Source organism: Oncorhynchus kisutch, linkage group LG14, assembly GCF_002021735.2.
Source record: "Oncorhynchus kisutch isolate 150728-3 linkage group LG14, Okis_V2, whole genome shotgun sequence".
In the NCBI taxonomy this organism is placed as follows: Eukaryota; Metazoa; Chordata; class Actinopteri; order Salmoniformes; family Salmonidae; genus Oncorhynchus; species Oncorhynchus kisutch.
The window spans coordinates 12,045,772-12,063,791 of record NC_034187.2 but is presented as its reverse complement, the minus strand read 5'-3'; positions in this window follow the sequence as shown (position 1 = coordinate 12,063,791).

Sequence of the window (18,020 nt, the reverse complement as noted above, 5' to 3'; positions counted from 1 at the left end):
ACACACACATCCCACTACACACACACATCCCACAACACACACCCCATCCCACTACACACACACATCCCACAACACACACTCCATTCCACTACACACACACATCCCACTACACACACATCCCACTACACACACATCCCACTACACACACACATCCCACTACACACACACATCCCACTACACACACACATCCCACTACACACACACATCCCACTACACACACACATCCCACAACACACACACATCCCACAACACACACCCCATTCCACTACACACACATCCCACAATACACACACATCCCACAACACACACCCCATTCCACTACACACACCCCATCCCACATCACACACACATCCCCCTACACACACACATCCCACTACACACACACATCCCACTACACACACACATTCCACTACACACACACATCCCACAACACACACCCCATCCCACAACACACACCCCATCCCACTACACACACACATCCCACTACACACACCCCATCCCACCACACACACACACACACACACACACACACACACACACACACACACACACACACACACACACACACACACACACACACACACACACATCCCACTACACACACCCCATCCCACTACACACACACATCCCACAACACACACCCCATCCCACTACACACACCCCATCCCACCTCACACACACATCCCACTACACACACACATCCCACAACACACACCCCATCCCACTACACACACACACATCCCACAACACACACTCCATTCCACTACACACACACATCCCACTACACACACATCCCACTACACACACACATCCCACTACACACACACATCCCACTACACACACACATCCCACTACACACACACATCCCACTACACACACACATCCCACAATACACACACATCCCACAACACACACCCCATTCCACTACACACACATCCCACAATACACACACATCCCACAACACACACCCCATTCCACTACACACACCCCATCCCACATCACACACACATCCCCCTACACACACACATCCCACTACACACACACATCCCACTACACACACATCCCACTACACACACATCCCACTACACACACACATCCCACTACACACACACATCCCACTACACACACACATCCCACTACACACACACATCCCACTACACACACACATCCCACAATACACACACATCCCACAACACACACCCCATTCCACTACACACACATCCCACAATACACACACATCCCACAACACACACCCCATTCCACTACACACACCCCATCCCACATCACACACACATCCCCCTACACACACACATCCCACTACACACACACATCCCACTACACACACACATTCCACTACACACACACATCCCACAACACACACCCCATCCCACAACACACACCCCATCCCACTACACACACACATCCCACTACACACACCCCATCCCACCACACACACACACACACACACACACACACACACACACACACACACACACACACACACACACACACACACACACACACACACACATCCCACTACACACACCCCATCCCACTACACACACACATCCCACAACACACACCCCATCCCACTACACACACCCCATCCCACCTCACACACACATCCCACTACACACACACATCCCACAATACACACCCCATCCCACTACACACACACACATCCCACAACACACACTCCATTCCACTACACACACACATCCCACTACACACACATCCCACTACACACACACATCCCACTACACACACACATCCCACTACACACACACATCCCACTACACACACACATCCCACTACACACACACATCCCACAATACACACACATCCCACAACACACACCCCATTCCACTACACACACATCCCACAATACACACACATCCCACAACACACACCCCATTCCACTACACACACCCCATCCCACATCACACACACATCCCCCTACACACACACATCCCACTACACACACACATCCCACTACACACACACATTCCACTACACACACACATCCCACAACACACACCCCATCCCACAACACACACCCCATCCCACTACACACACACATCCCACTACACACACCCCATCCCACCACACACACACACACACACACACACACACACACACACACACACACACACACACACACACACACACACACACACACATCCCACTACACACACCCCATCCCACTACACACACACATCCCACAACACACACCCCATCCCACTACACACACCCCATCCCACCTCACACACACATCCCACTACACACACACATCCCACAACACACACCCCATCCCACTACACACACACACACATCCCACTATACACACACACACACACACACACACACATACACATCCCACTACACACACACACACATCCCACTACACACACACACAGCCCACTCCACTACACACACCTCATCCCTACACACACACACCCCACTTCCTTACACCCCACCCCACTACACACACCCCATCCCACTACACACACACCCCTACCCCACTACACACACACACACACCCCTACACACACCACCCCACACCCCGCTACATATATACACACGTACACCCCACTACACACACACACACACACACACACACACACACACACACACACACACACACACACACACACACACACACACACACACACACACACACACACACACACACACACACACACACACACACACACACACACACACTACAATATGACAATGTCTAGATATGTTTGTTAGGCTGTTACACAGCGCACTACAACATTACAACAGAGTAATGATACATCAGACATATTTGATTTATTATGTGCCATATTGATTTTAACCAGTTTGATCTTAACCAGTTAACTTTATTATGTGCCATACATTTTTCTGGGCTTCTTTTTCTTCAATGACAGGCTACTTCAATGACAGGCTACTTCAATGACAGGCTACTTCAATGACAGGCTACATCAATGACAGGCTACTTCAATGACAGGCTACTTCAATGACAGGCTACTTCAATGACAGGCTACATCAATGACAGGCTACTTCAATGACAGGCTACTTCAATGACAGGCTACTTCAATGACAGGCTACATCAATGACAGGCTACATCAATGACAGGCTACATCAATGACAGGCTACTTCAATGACAGGCTACTTCAATGACAGGCTACTTCAATGACAGGCTACTTCAATGACAGGCTACATCAATGACAGGCTACATCAATGACAGGCTACTTCAATGACAGGCTACTTCAATGACAGGCTACTTCAATGACAGGCTACATCAATGACAGGCTACATCAATGACAGGCTACTTCAATGACAGGCTACTTCAATGACAGGCTACTCTGGCTACACCTAAGCCAAACCCACATATAATAAGTGAAATCGAAACATTTCTCCATAGGCCTTGTGTATTCGTTTACTCCACAAACACCTCGCTGTGGATTGAATCTTCACATCAAATAACTACTGAGAAAATGATTGACTTCCAACCAAAGCATTCCTCTATCCACTTCCCTGCCATGTGTCAGTCACACCCTGCCAACAAACAAACAAACATCACAGTGAACCAACAAAGCTCTGAATTACCCACATTTTCTTTCATTTCTTTCTTTCTCTTCTCTTCCAGGTATTCTCTCTCTCCAGACTTCTTTGGTTGTGAAAGCAGGTAATCTAGAGTAAACATCACTAACGGTTTGCTCATATCGCCCTCTTTGTGTTGCAGTAAGTTGTTTAAAGAGGTTTTGTGCTGTAATGGCGTGGTCAGGCCGGTGCAGACGGTGCCAGGAGGCTCTGAAGTACCGGTTGGCTGGAGACCTGGAGACCTGGAGACCTGGAGACCTGTCTGGACACAGAACAGACCTCTGGTCAACTGGACTCACTAGAATAATAATACTGCACAAAATGTCAGTGCAGGTCCATTTCCTGGGCATAGAGAGGGAACCAATCTGTACAACTGAATGCACTAATACTGTATTATAGCAGCACACAACTGATACACCTGCCCTTCAGTAGCAGATTCAGACACTGATTTCACCATTTCCTGGTGATCAGACCTGAGATCTCGACAAAGATGGGTGAAGTGCATAAGGAGGGGGCATACTGTATATCCACTATACCATACACGCGCATTCACATCTGATACACCTGTTCTTACTTCTGCTATGTACTCAATTACAAAGAGGTTAATGGAAAGAGTGCATATCAGGGAAACCATCTCCCTGGAAACATTTTTATTTTACCTTTATTTAACTAGACAAGTCAGTTAAGGACAAATTCTTACTTTCAATGACGGCCTAGGAACAGTGGGTTAACTGCCTGTTCAGGGGCAGAACGACAGAATTGTACCTTGTCAGCTCGGGGATTTGAACTTGCACTTGCTACTAGTCCAACGCTCTAACCACTAGGCTACCCTACCGCCCCATGCCTCATAAATACATTGACAGAGAGAGAGAGAGATCGACAGATACAGAGACAGAGATATAGAGACAGAGATACAGAGAGAGAGAGAGATCGAGAGATACAGAGAGAGATATAAAGACAGAGAGATACAGAGAGAGAGATAGAGACAGAGAGATACAGAGAGAGTGATACAGAGAGAGATACAGAGACAGAGAGATACAGAGAGAGAGATACAGAGCCAGAGAGAGAGATTGAGAGATACAGAGAGAGATATAGAGACAGAGAGATACAGAGAGAGATATAGAGACAGAGAGATACAGAGAGAGATATAGAGACAGAGAGATACAGAGACAGAGAAATACAGAGAGAGAGATATAGAGAGAGAGATATAGAGACAGAGAGATACAGAGAGAGAGATACAGAGACACAGAGAGAGAGATATAGAGACAGAGAGATACAGAGAGAGATATAGAGAGAAAGAGATATAGAGATCGAGAGATACAGAGAGAGATATCGAGACAGAGAGATACAGAGAGAGAGATATCAAGAGATACAGAGAGAGATATATAGAGACAGAGAGATATATATATATATAGAGAGAGAGAGAGAGAGAGAGAGAGACAGAGAGATACAGAGAGAGAGACATAGAAAGAGTGATACAGAGAGAGAGATATAGAGAGAGAGATACAGAGAGAGAGAGATATAGAGACAGAGAGATACAGAGAGAGAGATATAGAGAGAGAGATACAGAGAGAGAGATATAGAGACAGAGAGATACAGAGAGAGAGATATAGAGACAGAGAGATACAGAGAGAGAGATATAGAGACAGAGAGATACAGAGAGAGAGATATAGAGACAGAGAGATACAGAGAGAGAGATATAGAGAGAGAGATACAGAGAGAGAGATATAGACACAGAGTGATACAGAGAGAGAGATATAGAGACAGAGAGATACAGAGAGAGAGATACAGAGAGAGAGATACAGAGAGAGAGATATAGACACAGAGTGATACAGAGAGAGAGATATAGACACAGAGAGATACAGAGAGAGAGATACAGAGAGAGAGATATAGAGACAGAGAGATACAGAGACAGAGACAAAGAGGGCCTCAACATGGAAGTCACACATATGCCCAGGTAGTGAGCGGGCAAACAGGCCCAACCCCCACTCTTACACTAGCCCAAGCCAGAGTACCAGATGCTCAGCAGGCTCTGCTCACACTTACTGCCCTGAGGCCAAACCACACGACCAACAATATTGGGCACTTTATGGAACACAAAGCCTTCACTATATCATCCTGGAATATCCAAGGCCAAGAGCAGGAACCCGGACTTCACCAAAGAAATCGGTAATACAGACATTGTCCTCCGGGAAGAAACCTGGTATAGAGGAGACGGACCCACTGGTTGCCCTCTAGGTTACAGAGAGCTGGTAGTCCCATCCACCAAACTACCAGGTGTGAAACAGGGAAGGGACACAGGGGGTATGCTAATTTGATATAGAGCAGACCTAACTCACTCCATTAAATTAATCAAAACAGGAACATTTTACATTTTACATTTGGCTAGAAATTCAAAAGGAAATTATCTTAACATAGAAGAATGTCCTCCTGTGTGCTACCTATATCCCCCCACTAGAATCCCCATACTTTAATGAAGACAGCTTCTCCATCCTGGAGGGGGAAATCAATCATTTCCAGGCCCAGGGACATGTACTAGTCTGTGGCAACCTAAATGCCAGAACCGGACAAGAACCTGACACCCTCAGCACATAGGGGGACAAACACCTGCAAACACAGCATTCCCTACCACATATGCCCCCCTAGGCACAACATAACCAACAAAAACGAGTCACAACTCCTGCAGCTCTGTCGCATGCTGGGTATGTACATAGTCAATGGTAGGCTTCGAGGGGACTCCTATGGTAGGTACACCTATAGCTCATCTCTTGGCAGTAGTACTGTAGACTACTTTATCACTGACCTCAACCCAGAGTCTCTCAGAGCGTTCACAGTCAGCCCACTGACACCCCTATCAGACCACAGCAAAATCACAGTCTACTTGAACAGAGCAATACTCAATCATGAGGCATCAAAGCCAAAGGAACTGAGTAACATTAAGAAATGCTATAGATGGAAGGAATGCAGTTTGGAAACCTACCAAAAACAATTAGGCAAAAACAAATTCAATCCCTTTTAGACAATTTCCTGGACAAAACGTTCCACTGTAATAGTGAAGGTGTAAACTTGGCAGTAGAAAATCTTAACAGTATATTTGACCTCTCAGCTTCCCTTTCAAATCTAAAAATCTCAAATAGAAAACTGAAGAAAGTGAACAACAATGACAAATGGTTTGATGAAGAATGTAAAAATCTAAGAAAGAAATTGAGAAACCTGTCCAACCAAAAACATAGAGACCCAGAAAACCTGAGTCTACGCCTTCACTACGGTGAATCACTAAAACAATACAGAAATACACTACGGAAAAAGAAGGAACGGCACGTCAGAAATCAGCTCAATGCAATTGAAGAATCCACAGACTCTAACCACTTCTGGGAAAATTGGAAAACACTAAACAAACAACAACACGAAGAATTATCCAAAATGGAGATGTATGGGTAAACCACTTCTCCAATCTTTTTGGCTCTATAACAAAGAATAAAGAGCAAAAACATAGGATCAAATACAAATCCTAGAATCAACTACTAACTATAGAGTTTTGCTTGCGCAATAGAGTGGGGCAGCCATTGTCTCTCCCTCTCCTATTGAAAAAGCGACAGTCCCGGTTGATATATTATCGATTATATATTTTTAAAACAACCTGAGGATTGATTATAAAAAACGTTTGACATGTTTCTGTGGACATTTCGGATACTAATAATTTTCGTCTGCGATGTCGTGACCGCTCGAGCCTGTGGATTTCTGAACATAACGCGCCAAACAAATGGAGGTATTTTGGATATAAAAATAATCTTTATGGAACAAAAGGAACATTTATTGTGGAACTGGGAGTCTCGTGAGAGCAAACATCCGAAGATCATCAAAGGTAAGCAATTTAATCTATTGCTTTTCTGACTTTCGTGACCAATCTACTAGGCTGCTAGGTGTTTGTAATATTGTGTCTACTGAGAGAGATGTTCTTACATAAACGCTTGTTATGCTTTCGCCGAACAGCTGTATTGAAATCTGACACGCCAGGTCGATTATCAACAAGCTAACCTGTGTTTTGCTATATTGCACTTGTGATTTCATGAAAATTAAATATTTTTAGTAATTACATTTGAATTTGGCGGGCTGCAATTCAGCGGGTGTTGATGAAAATGATCCCGCTAAAGGGATGGGTGCGTCAAGAAGTTAATGAAATGATCAAATATACAGACAACAAATTCCAATTGGCTATACTAAAACTCTTTAACATCATCCTTAGCTCTGGCATCTTCCCCAATATTTGGAACCAAGGACTGATCACCCCAATCCACAAAAGTGGAGACAAATTTGACCCCAATAACTACCGTGAGATATGCGTCAACAGTAACCTTGGGAAAATCCTCTGCATTATCATTAACAGCAGACTCGTACATTTCCTCATGAAAACAATGTACTGAGGAAATCTCAAATAGACTTTTTACCAAATTACTGTACAACAGACCATGTATTCACCCTGCACACCCTAATTGACAACCAAACAAACCTCTTTGAGAAAGAGAGAGAGACTCAGTGAGCATAGCCTTGCTATTGAGAAAGGCCGCCGTAGGCAGAACTGGCTCTCAAGAGAAGACAGGCTATGTGCATACTGCCCACAAAATGAGGTGGAAACTGAGATGCACTTCCTAACCTCCTGCCAAATGTATGACCATATTAGAGACACATATTTCCCTCAGATTACACAGACCCACAAAGAATTCGAAAACAAACCTGATTTCGATAAACCACAGTGTGTCATCACAGCAGCAAGATGTGTGACCTGTTGCCACAAGAAAAAGTCAACCAGTGAAGAACAAACACTATTGTAAATACAACCCATATTTATGCATACATTATTTATTTTCTCTTTTGTACTTTAAGCATTTGTACATCGTTATAACACTGTATACAGACATAATATGACATTTGAAATGTCTTTATTATTTTGGAACTTCTGTGAGTGGAATGTTTACTGTTCATTTTTATTGTTTATTTCACTTTGTATATTATCTACCTCACTTGCTTTGGCAATGTTAACATATGTTTCCCATGCCAATAAAGCCCCTTGAATTGAATTGAAATGAGAGAGGAGAGGTCATGAGCAGATGACCCTCTGCATTTTTCAGCATGTTCTTAAAAAAAGATAGATTTAGAGTTAGATAAACTGGGATTTGTTGTCATATACATATAACAGGATGCTACCCTCTACAACATAACCTTCACTCCAAATCAAAACTCAAAACCTACAACCTGATTTTGGACAGAATTACGGAATCACCTGGAAGGCTTACAGCGACCAAAGATGATTATTACAAAGCTATATAGCAAATACACCCGCCAACACCTCTTTTACGCTACTGCTACTCTCTGTTCATCATATATGCATAGTCACTTTAACCATATCTACATGTACATACTACCTCAATCAGCCTGACTAACTGGTGTCTGTATGTAGCCTCGCTACTTTTATAGCCTCGCTACTGTATATAGTCTTTTTACTGTTGTTTTATTTCTTTACTTACCTATTGTTCACAATACCTTTTTTGCACTATTGGTTAGAGCCTGTAAGTAAGCATTTCACTGTAAGGTTGAAATACCTGTTGTATTCAGCGCATGTGACAAATAAACTTTGGTTTGATTTGAAATGCTCTGGAAAACAAAAAAAACCTGAAAACACCATCCAACCTGGAACTGAGTGAGTAATGTTTAGTCTGAAGCTATATTTTATTTCCAAAAGCCAAGAAGAAAAATACATTACATTAATTTATAAGGACTGAATGCTAAATTAAGGCTGCCAAGCTTGATACAACTTCAATTAGCACTGACGTGTCAAGTGAGAGGTGTCAAAGCCCTTTTGCCCAACAATGGCAGGAGAGTCTACTCCAACCAAATGGAGAGGCCGTAGAAGCTGCCTCCCGCTGTTCAGAGGTAATTAAAATACCGTAACCTGTGTATGTAAAGAATAAGACACAAAAAGAGCAATAAATGAAGCTCCTTATGGAGCTGACTTTTTGCTGACTGTTATAAAAATGGGAACATCAGCAACCTCATCTTACACACAGACCATCCCCTGGCATGGCACGGTGCTATATCAGCACACTACCACTCTGTTAAGAGGGGTGGAAATTCAGGACAATGAGGACTCTCAGCTAATACAAATCTAATATACATCTCTATAAATCTGGAACAGTATTGGTACAGGGCAACCCCAAACAGTTTCAGCTGGACTTTCACCTAATCAAATAATTAGCTCAGCAGGAGAAGCTCTCCTTTTAGAAAGATACCCCACCCCGAGCGGGTCAGACCAGACCTCTTCATTATATAACCCCACAGACGAGCAACCCCAAGCAGAAAGTCAACCTCCCAGCACAGAGTACTACCCCCTCATTGAAATGGGGATACAGGATACATTTACCCACCTAGATGTAAGGCAGGTGGAGCTGGAACAGCAGACCCTGACCACAGCAGGACAGTCCACGCCAGACCCTGACCACGTCGACATCACAGCAGGACAGTCCACGCCAGACCCTGACCACAGCAGGACAGTCCACACCAGACCCTGACCACATCGACATCACAGCAGGCCAGTCCACGCCAGACCCTGACCACAGCAGGACAGTCCACGCCAGACCCTGACCACATCGACATCACAGCAGAACAGTCCACACCAGACCATGACCACGTCGACATCACAGCAGAACAGTCCACGCCAGACCCTGACCACGTCGACATCACAGCAGGACAGTCCACTCCAGACCCTGACCACGTCGACATCACAGCAGAACAGTCCACGCCAGACCCTGACCAAGTCGACATCACAGCAGGACAGTCCACACCAGACCCTGACCACGTAGACATCACAGCAGGACAGTCCACACCAGACCCTGACCACGTCGACATCACAGCAGGACAGTCCACACCAGACCCTGACCACGTTGACATCACAGCAGGACAGTCCACACCAGACCCTGACCACGTCGACATCACAGCAGGACAGTCCACACCAGACCCTGACCACGTCGACATCACAGCAGGACAGTCCACACCAGACCCTGACCACGTCGACATCACAGCAGGACAGTCCACACCAGACCCTGACCACGTCGACATCACAGCAGGACAGTCCACGCCAGACCCTGACCATGTCGACATCACAGCAGGACAGTCCACACCAGACCCTGACCACGTCGACATCACAGCAGGACAGTCCACGCCAGACCCTGACCATGTCGACATCACAGCAGGACAGTCCACGCCAGACCCTGACCACGTCGACATCACAGCAGGACAGACCACGCCAGATCCTGACCACATCGACATCACAGCAGGACAGACCACACCAGACCCTGACCACGTCGACATCAGAGCAGGACAGTCCACGCCAGACCCTGACCACAGCAGGACAGTCCACACCAGACCCTGACCACGTCGACACCACAGCAGGACAGTCCACACCAGACCCTGACCACGTCGACATCACAGCAGGACAGTCCACGCCAGACCCTGACCACAGCAGGACAGTCCACGCCAGACCCTGACCACGTCGACATTACAGCAGGACAGTCCACGCCAGATCCTGACCACGTCGACATCACAGCAGGACAGACCACACCAGACCCTGACCACATCGACATCACAGCAGGACAGTCCACACAAGACCCTGACCACGTCGACATCACAGCAGGACAGTCCACACCAGACCCTGACCACGTCGACATCACAGCAGGACAGACCACGCCAGACCCTGACCACGTCGACACCACAGCAGGACAGTCCACGCCAGAACCTGACCACGTCGACATCACAGCAGGACAGTCCACACCAGACCCTGACCACGTCGACACCACAGCAGGACAGTCCACGCCAGACCCTGACCACAGCAGGACAGTCCACACCAGACCCTGACCACGTCGACATTACAGCAGGACAGTCCACGCCAGATCCTGACCACGTCGACATCACAGCAGGACAGACCACACTAGACCCTGACCACGTCGACATCACAGCAGGACAGTCCACACCAGACCCTGACCACGTCGACATCACAGCAGGACAGTCCACGCCAGACCCTGACCACGTCGACACCACAGCAGGACAGTCCACGCCAGAACCTGACCACGTCGACATCACAGCAGGACAGACAAATGAATAACCCCAAGCCCACTGAGGACATTCACAAGACACCGATTGTACTCCTTATGGACTCAAACTGGAAATATATACAAGAAAAATAACTTTTTCCCAAACACAGTGTGTCTAAACTCTGGTGTCCAAACACCCAGCGTGGCCATGACTTTCCGTCTGAGGACCAACTAGGGTAACCCAGCCACATGATAATACACACAGGCACAAATGACCTGAGAACACATTTGGAAAGGGTGGCCACAGCACTCAAGGGAGTGATTGAAAAAGCTTCTTCTACTTTCCCCAACGCACACGTGGTTACATCCACCCTGCTACCACAAAAGTACTTCCACCCTGCTACCATACAGCAGGGAAACACAAGTATTTCCTGTGACTGTGCCTCAAAACCAAATGTTTACCTGGCCCACCACTCCACCCTGGACTAGAACAGCCTTTATGACCAGGTCCACCTCTACAAGGCAGCAGTGCCCACCACTCCACCCTGGACTTGAACAGCCTTTATGACCAGGTCCACCTCTACAAGGCAGCAGTGCCCACCACTCCACCCTGGACTTGAACAGCCTCTATGACCAGGTCCACCTCTACAAGGCAGCAGTGCCCACCTTTGCCCAGACCCTAAAGGATATCGCTCTCAAATGCAGCTCCAACACTTCACAAAGGACAACAGATCAATAGACACTTCGCCCAGACCAGCGAGACACTCTCCCAGACCAGCGAGACACTATCCCAGATCTGCGGGACCCTCAAGTCAACCATGCCCACAACCCATTTAGGCCCCCTCAGATCAGACCTATGCCCCTCCTGCCCACCCCATGCACCTCGCCCCATGCACCCCACCCCATGCACCCCACCCTCAAGTCAATGGCATGTACCAGATGCTCAGCAGGCTCTGCTCACACTTACCAAACCACACGACCAATAACATTCAACACTTTATGGAACACAAAGCCTTCACTATCTCATCCTGGAGTATCCCATACCTGATGTCATCTGCCTTTGGCCTAAAGAGCAGGAACCTGGACTTCATCAAAGAAATCGAAAATATAGACATTGTCATCCTACAAGAAACCTGGTATAGAGGAGACGGACCCACTGGTTGCCCTCTAGGTTACAGAGCTGGTAGTCCCAACCACCAAACTACCAGGGAAGGGACTCAGGGGTTATGCTAATTTGGTATAGAGCAGACCTAACCCACTCCATTAAATTAATCAAAACAGGAACATTTTTAATTTGGCTAGAAATTCAAAAGGAAACGATCTTAACAGAGAAAAATGTCCTCCTGTGTGCTACCTATATCCCCCCACTAGAATCCCCATACTTTATTGAAGACAGCTTCTCCATCCTGGAGGGGGAAATCAATCATTTCCAGGTCCAGGGACATGTACTAGTCTGTGGCGACCTAAATGCCAGAACCGGACAAGAACCTGACACCCTCAGCACACAGGGGGACAAACACCTGTGTCACGACTTCCGCCTAAGTCGGCTCCCCCCATGAATCCCACACCACCCATGGAGTCAGCAGGAGCAGGTACCCCGAATAGAGGAGTCGAGGAACACTCGGCAATGCTGCAACATCTCGGCACCACGATGGTCTGGACCGCTGGGAGAGACAGGGAGTCTCTCCAGCACCTCGACCAGCACAACCAGGGGTAGCTCTACCCATCTCCCCATCCCTCCCAGTGGGATGCGTCTCTCCCTTCCCAGGGAGTATGATGGGACGGCAGCACGGTGCCAGGGGTTCGTATTACAGCTGGACCTATACCTGGCCATCGTTCACCCAGCTCCCTCGGGGAGGGAGAGGGTGTCCTCCCTCGTCTCATGCCTTTTGGGGAGACCTCTGGAGTGGGCAAACGCCGTGTGGGGAGAAGGAGATGCAGCCTTTGACCATCCGCCCGAGGGTAGAGTGGCGGGAGAGCGGCTCTTCCACCTGAGGTAGGGGATGAGGAGCGCCCAGGAGTTTGCCCTAGAATTCCAGACCTTGGCAGCCGGAGCAGGATGGAACAACAGGGCCCTTATCGACCACTACCGATGCAGCCTGCGTGAGGACGTCCTGCGGGAGTTGGCCTGCAGGGATGCCACCATCACCTTTGACCAACTGGTGGATCTGTCCATCCGGTTGGATAACCTGCTGGTCACCCGCGGACGTCCAGAGAGGGCTTTGTCGGTTCCGTCTTCCAGCACCCCCGCTCCGGTGCCCATGGAGCTGGGAGCGGCTGCTCTTAGGGAGGCTGGAGGAGGGGCCTTCACGTGCACCATCTGTGGCCGCAGAGGGCTCGGTGCCAGGTTCGTCCCTCTGGGAGTCGAGGCAGCAGGCAGGGCTCTCTCGCGTCACCCCAGGTGAGTCTGCACCACTCTCATCCAGAGCCCTCTGTTGACCACTTGTTTGTGCATGTTTGTTTTCCTGAGTTTTCCTGGCATTCCCAGCATAACGCACTCGTCGATTCAGGCGCGGCTGGGGATTTTATCGACAGAGCGTTCGTCCTTAGTTTAGGGATTCCCATTGTTCCTGTGGTTAGACCTTTCCCGGTACACGCTCTGGAGAGTCGACCATTAGGGTTCATGTTAATTAGGGAAGCCACCATCTTCCTGGCCATGGTGACGAGGAGAGAATCAGTCTCTTCCTCATTGACTCTCATGCGTTTCTCGTGGTACTAGGCCTTCCCTGGTTGGCTTGTCATGACCCCACCATTTCATGGCAACATGGCTCTAACGGGGTGGTCGCGAGAGTGCTCGGGGAGGTGTGTAGGGGTTTCCGTTGGTGCTACCATGGTGGAAAGTCCAGACCAGGTCTCCACCGTGCGTATCCCCTCAGAATATGCCGATTTGGCTCTCGCCTTCTCCAAAAAGAAGGCAACTCAATTACCACCCCATCGACTGGGGGATTGTGCAATAAATCTCCTGGTAGACGCTGCGCTTCCCAGGAGTCACGTATATCCCCTGTCGCAAGCGGAGACGGTGGCTATGGAGACATATGTCTCTGAATCCCTGTGTCAGGGGTACATTCGGCCCTCCATTTCACCCGCCTCCTCGGGTTTCTTTTTCGTGAAGAAGGAGGGAGGTCTGCGCCCGTGCAATAACTATTGAGGTCTCAATCAAATCACAGTGAGGTACAGTTACCCGTTACCTCTCATCGCCATGGCAATTGAGTCAATGCACGGGGCGCGCTTCTTCACTAAACTGGATCAGAAGCGCTTACAACCTGGTGTGTATCCGGGAGGGGGATGAGTGGAAGATGGCGTTCAGGACCACCTCAGGGCATCATGAGTACCTTGTATGGGTTGATGAATACTCCATCAGCCTTCCAATCCTTTGTAGCCAAGATTTTCTGGGACCTGCACGGGCAGGGTGTAGTGGTGAATATTGATGACATTCTGATATACTCCTCTACACGCGCCGAGCATGTGTCCTTGGTGCGCAGGGTACTTGGACGACTGTTGGAGCATGACCTGTACGTCAAGGCTGAGAAATGCCTGTTCTTCCAGCAGGCCGTCTCCTTCCTAGGGTATCGCATTTCCACCTCAGGGGTGGAGATGGAGAGTGACCGCACTTCATTTGTGCGTAATTGGCCGACTCCCACCACGGTAACGGAGGTGCAGCGCTTTTTAGGGTTTTGGCCAGGTGGCTGCTCCAATTACCTCACTGCTGAAGGGGGGTCCTGTACGTTTGCAGTGGTCGGCTGAGGCGGACAGGGCTTTTGGTCACCTGAGGGCTCTGTTTACCTCGGCTCCCTTGCTGGCCCATCCGGATCCCTCGTTGGCGTTCATAGTGGACGTGGACGCGTCTGAGGCTGGGATAGGAGCCGTGCTCTCTCAGCGCTCTGGCACGCCACCGAAGCTCCGCACCTGTGCCTTCTTCTCGAAGAAGCTCAGCCCGGCAGAGCGGAACTATGATGTGGGGGACTGGGAGCTGTTGGTTGTGGTTAAAGCTTTGAAGGCGTGGAGACATTGGCTTGAGGGGGCTAAACACCCTTTCCTCATCTGGACTGACCACTGCAACCCGGAGTACATCCAGGCAGCGAGGAGACTGAATCCTCGTCAGGCAAGGTGGGCCATGTTTTTTACCCATTTTGTGTTTACCCTGTCCTACAGACCAGGTTCCCAAAATGTTAAAACAGACGCACTGTCCCGGCTGTATGACACAAAGGAGCGGCCCATGGATCAGACTCTCATACTCCTGCCTGGTAGCACCAGTCATGTGGGAGCTGGACGCGGACATTGAGCAGGCTTTACATACAGTGCCCGCTCCCCTCCAGTGTCCCGTCGGGCGTCTGTACGTTCCGTCTGCTGTCCGTAACCAGTTGATCTATTGGGCCCACACATCACCCTCCTCTGGTCATCCGGGGATCGGCCGGACGGTGCGCTGTCTGAGTGGGAAGTTCTGGTGGCCTACCTTGGCAAAGGACGTGAGGGTTTATGTTTCCTTCTGCTCGGTGTGCACCCAGTGTAAGGCTCCTAGACACCTGCCCAGAGGTAAGCTACATCCCTTACTCGTTCCACAATGGCTCTTCCTCCCTCACAAGGAAACACCACGATCCTGGTCGTTGTGGATTGTTTCTAAAGTCCTGTCGTCTCCTCCCTCTGCCCGGTCTCCCTACGGACCTACAGACTGCGGAGGCCTTGTTTACACATGTCTTCCGGCACTACGGGGTGCCTGAGGATATAGTGTCTGACCGAGGTCCCCAGTTCACTTCGAGAGTCTGGAGGGCGTTCATTGAATGTCTGGGAGTCTCGATCAGCCTCACCTCAGGTTTTCACCCCGAGAGTAATGGGCAGGTGGAGAGAGTGAACCAGGATGTGGGCAAGTTTTCTGCGGTCTTATTGCCAGGACCAGCCGGGGGAGTGGGCGGGTGTTCGTGCCTTGGGCCGAGATGGCGCAGAACTCGCTCCGCCACTCCGCCACTCCGCCACTCCTCCACTAACCTCTCCCCCTTTCAGTGCGTATTGGGCTACCATCCGGTTCTGGCGCCACGGCATCAGAGTCAGACCGAGGCTCCTGAGGACTGGTTCCGGCACGCGGAGGAGACATAAGAAGCTGCCCATGTTCACCTCCAGCAGGCCGCGCTCTTCCAAAAAAAACAGTGCGGACCGTCACCTCAGTGAGGCCCCGGTGTTCGCACTGGGTCTGGCTCTCGACCCGAAACCTGCCCTGCCGGAAGCTGGGTCCGTGGTTTGTGGAGACATTCAAAGTCCTGAAGAGAGTGAATGAGGTGTGTTACAGGTTACAGCTTCCCCAGGATTACCGCATTAACCCCTCGTCCCATGTGTCTCTCCTCAGGCCGGTGGTGGTTGGTCAGCTCCAGGAGTCTGAGGTGCGGGAGGTTCCTCCGCCTCCTCTGGACATCGAGGGGGCCCTGTATACTCTGTCTTTTCCATCTTGGATTCGAGGCGTCGGGCGGGGGCCCTTCAGTACCTTGTGGAGTGGGAGGGGTACGGTCCGGAGGAGAGGTGTTGGGTTCAACCATCACAGTCTACTTGAACAGAGCAATACTCAATCATAAGGCATCAAGCCAATGGAACTGAGTAATATTAAGAAATGCTATAGATGGAAGGAATGTAGTGTGGAAACCTAACAACAAACAATTAGGCAACAACAAATTCAAACCCTTTTAGACAAATTCCTGGACAAACAGATAACAAACAGATAACTGATGAAAATGAACAACAATGACAAATGGTTTGATGAAGAATGCGAAACCTAAGAAAGAAATTGAGAAACCTGTCCAACCAAGAACACAGAGACCCAGAAAACCTGAGCATACGCCTTCACTATGGTGAATCACCAAAACAATACAAAAGTACACTACGGAAAAGAAGGAACAGCACGTCAGAAATCAGCTCAATGTAACTGAAGAATCCATAGACTCTAACCACTTCTGGGAAAATTGGAAAACACTAAACAAACAACAAAACAAAGAATTATCTATCCAAAATGGAGATGTATGGGTAAACCACTTCTCCAATCTTTTTGGCTCTACAACAAAAGCAAACAGAAAAAGCATATACATGATCAAATACAAATCCTAGAATCAACGATTAAAGACCACCAGAACCCACTGGAATCTACAATTACCTTGAATGAACTACAGGACAAAATAAAATCCCTCCAACCCAAAAAGGCCTGTGGTGTTGATGGTATCCTCAATGAAATGATCAAATATACAGACAACACATTCCAATAGGTTATACTAAAACTCTTCAAGACCATTCTTAGCTCTGGCATCTTCCCCAATATTTGGAACCAAGGACTGATCACCCCAATCAACGAAAGTGAAGACAAATTTG